We start from the raw sequence: 4,108 nt of genomic DNA, 5'->3' as shown, positions 1-4,108 counted from the left end.
GACTGGTAAACTTCCGAACGACAACCATTAAGATGTTTATAAACAATTTCAACAGCAACGGTATATGGGTTATAATATAACCGTTATATTGTTTCTTCTCAATAATAGATCCGTCTTTCAGTTTAACATAGTCTTACGAGGAAGAGACTTGATTTAAGTTCTACCAAAGAGGTTTGTGAAAGATAACTTTATATCCACATACGTATGTACATACAAACATACATTTATACTTACATACAGTGTACAAACATACATTTATACTTACATACACAGTCTCTTTCATGTACACTCAGTACACACACACACATACTTGTCATGAATTTTATTTATCTATTCACTTTATTTGTTATTGAGGGAGGGGTAAGAGTATCTTTTATGGCTAATAACTTTTGCTTTTTTATTTGCTTGTTTGAATATGTGGAGGGCAATGATTTCCCAGACAATAATAGCGGTACTGAGTTTTAATGAGTTTTTGTTTGTTTTTTATTTTAGATAAGCATGACCAGTCCAGCTAAGAAAAATGCAGACAGTATTCTGTCGAATATCTTGCTTTTGGATTCATTGAATCTCCACAAAATACTACAATGCCTATGTGCCTGCTGTGTATGACCTCACTCTCAAATGAAAGTATGCGTCCCAGCAAACTGAAAAAGCATCTGGAGACTGCACATAAAGACAAGAAAGACAAGCCGCTAGATTTCTTCAAGAAATTACGTGATGAGTTCCAAGGAAGGATGACAGTTAATCATATGTTTACCCAAAAAGTGGCAAAAGTAGACAGAGGGATGTTGGCTTCTTACAAGATAGCAAATTTGATTGCAAAAGCATGGTAAGCCTCATACTATCGGTGAATCTCTGATCATGCCGGCAGTGGCTGTAGTGCTTTCAACAGTCATGAATCAGAGTCCACAAGAGGTAACTAGTGTTATTCCTCTGAGCAACTCCTCAGTATCACGCCGTATTGATGAGATGGCAGCTGATGTTGAAAACCAATTAATCTCAAAAACTGCAGGTGAATGATTTCTCGCTTCAACTCGACGAATCAACTTTACCTGATAATTCTGCTCTTTTGATGGCATTTGTGAGGTTTCTTGATGTAGATGAAATATGTCAAGAAATGCTTTTCGCATTGAAATTAACGACCGACACTAAAGGAGAATCCATCTTCAAAAAACTTGAGGTGGTCTATTTTGAGGAGAACAAAAACATTCCACTCAAGAAACATTGTGGCTTGTGCAACAGATGGCGCAGCTGCTATGATAGGAAGGTATCGGGGATTCAGTGCTTACTTAAAAAAAGCTGTTCCTAATGTCGTTTGTGTGCACTGTGTTGTTCACCGGCAGCACCTGGTTGCCAAAAACCTAGCAGGACGTCTTCATGAAGCACTTGGGCATGTTATCAAGGCTGTCAACTTGATAAAAAGTAGTGCACTGAAAGATCGCCTCTTTCAGCAATTATGTGAAAAGAACAATGAAGAATTTGAAAAAACTTGTGTTGCACACAGAAGTCAGGTGGCTTTCTAAAGGTAATTGCCTGAACCGTTTTGTTGCACTTTGGGACAGTGTTATCTCTTTCTTTAGTGGGACAGAACTTGGACAGAAACTTGTTGATGCAAAGAGTGACATCTTCTACCTGATCTGACATATTTGAAAAGCTAAATGTTCTGAACAAAGAGCTTCAAGGAAATAACTCCACCATGTTTTCCTGCAAGGAGGCAATTACTACATTTAAAGGGAAACTCAAGCTGTTCTGGTTGAACCTTGAAAGACGAGAGTTTGCACAGTTTCCTTCCTTAGCAGTTATATCCACCGATCTGCTTGATGATGACCTAGCAGTGTATGTTGACCATCTGAAGCAGTTGCATAATGATATGGACACTCGCTTCTCTGACCTACTCCAAATGACTGTGCCACACTGGTTTGTGGATCCCTTCATTGCTGATGTATCTGAAGTTGATGTCACCCTACAAGAAAGTCTCATTGAACTTCAGAATAACACACAGCTCAAGCAAGGTTCAAGCGTGGAGGACACCAGAAGCTGTGGATGAATCAAGATGTGTATAAGAAGTACCCAATACTCTGGAAAGATGTGAAGTTGCTCTTACTTGCCTTTCCCACGTCTTACTTGGTTGAGACTGGTTTCAGTCGGGTGATGTACCTGCTGTCAAAGACACGAAATCGCCTTGACATAGAAAAAAGAGGCGATTTACGTCTCTCTCTGACAGCTTTCAAGCCAAACATTGGACAAGTTGGCAGCCTTGCATCAGTCACAGGGATCCCACTGAAAACCTTTCAAGATAAAGCCAATTGTACCTACATGTATTCCTTGTTTTTTTATAAAATATTTTCCAATTAATATTGGTATTTGATTCATGCCTGAAATTAGTGTTTTGAGTACATGGTACTACTCAAACTAGAACCATTAATATACCTTCCCTAGGGCGTATTTAAGGTGATGGACGGAAGGCGGGTGTGTGTGTGTGTGGGGGGGGGGGGGGGTAAGAACTCAGAGTTGGCATGGAGGGGCCACAACAACTTGCACTGGATGAAGGGGGCCACCACCAGAAAAAGGTTGAGAAACAGTGTCATTGCTCCTGCACGCCTGTTTGTCCACCCGGGGTGCGGGGGTGTTAGGTAGGAGATCTGGAGGGTACGGGTGACAGCAGCGCCGAGTTCCAGCGCGCGTACGTCTTCCTAAAATAAGAGTTTGGATGCTTTGCAAAGACACAGTATATATCTGCAGGAGTTTAATAAAGAAATGATTGTTCACCTCTCACTCCACTGAAGTGTAAGGTACCGAAAGTTAACTTCGTCTAATGATTCAATAAATTGAGGTATTCAGATTATGGGTTGTTGTAGCTATTCGCTAGAAGTAATTTACTGAAGGGATTCCGGAAGTGAATACTTGTAGCATTAAATGCCATTCTGTTTCTTGACAGCTTTCCTTATATGCTGAATGAGAGGTTCTATTGCTCTTTAGAATCTGATCTTGAAATGAAAATCATTTGCGATTCCCTTCTTTCACTCTGCGGCGTCCTTGTATTCAGTTTCATTTTTTTTAGACGCCACGTGCTGTTGTTTGAGATTAAGCTGGCCTTATGCCAGCACGGGCTGTTGGTCAGTTATAGTGCTGAAACCTGTGGAAGGTAGTTCAACAGAAACAAGTAAAGAATACGCCGGAGTTTCTTCGGTACTATCGAGTTATCTGTTCAGCGTACAAAGCTGTATGAAAATCTCAGCCACGGCCCATGAAACTCTCAGCCGCTGCCTATAAAACTTTCTGCTAAGGCTAGGTAGTGGCCTGTGTTGTTAGCACCTCTCACGGTGCCAGACGCACGATCATGTCTGACTTTAACTTTGAAAAAAAAAAAGCTACTGAGGCTAGAGAGCTGTAATTTGGTATGTTTGATGATTGGAGGGTGGATAGTCAGCAGCCCTCCAGCCTCTGTAGTTTCTAAGATCTGAGGAGGGACAGAAAAAAGTGCGGTCGGACAGACAAAGGCGGCACAATTGTTTTCTTTTCAGAAAACTACCAAAATGTAAAAATTAATCCTTATTATCACGCGTTCAGAATAAGACTCGTGAAAAGCTGCAGTAGATTCACATCAACCGTGCATTTGATGTTTTTAGGCCAAGTCCCATTACGACGCCTCCTGGTTGGCTGTGATAAGCCAATCACAGGGCTGGAAACTCTCAGTCTCTCTCGAGAGTTCACTTGGGTATGATCTATGTCCCACCTCTCCTGAGGGATATACGTCTTTCAAAAGTATCCTTCAGGAGAGGTGGAACATACATCCTGCCCATGTGAACTCTCGAGAGAGACTGAGAGTTTCCACCCCTGTGATTGGCTTATCAACAGCCAATCAGGAGCGTCGTAAGGGATTGGCCTAGACGTCAAATGCGGTTGATGTGAATCTACTATAGTCATTCTTTCATCCAAATTGCCGAAGACTTTTATTACCTTTTTCCCTGGTCCCGGTACGGATTGTTTCGTAATGATCCAATCTCGTAACAGCTTACAGAACTGAACTTTATGCTTAATACTAGTACCCTATAAAGCCGCTGTTTCTTTAACTAAGGTCTGGAAGAGATCTCATGTTCTCATTAAA

The 4,108-nt window shown here is 41.2% G+C and overlaps 1 pseudogene; it reads right to left on the bottom strand.

Annotated features, from left to right (window-relative positions):
- The window catches only part of LOC135215884 (ras-related protein Rab-18-like), a 45,290-nt pseudogene extending 44,427 nt beyond the window's left edge, over nucleotides 1–863 (bottom strand).
- Between the last annotated feature and the right edge of the window lie 3,245 nt (nucleotides 864–4,108).

This window comes from Macrobrachium nipponense, chromosome 5 (assembly GCF_015104395.2).
Source record: "Macrobrachium nipponense isolate FS-2020 chromosome 5, ASM1510439v2, whole genome shotgun sequence".
Classification (NCBI taxonomy): Eukaryota; Metazoa; Arthropoda; class Malacostraca; order Decapoda; family Palaemonidae; genus Macrobrachium; species Macrobrachium nipponense.
Note: the sequence above shows the minus strand (reverse complement) of the source record. Positions and strands in the feature narration are given on the sequence as shown.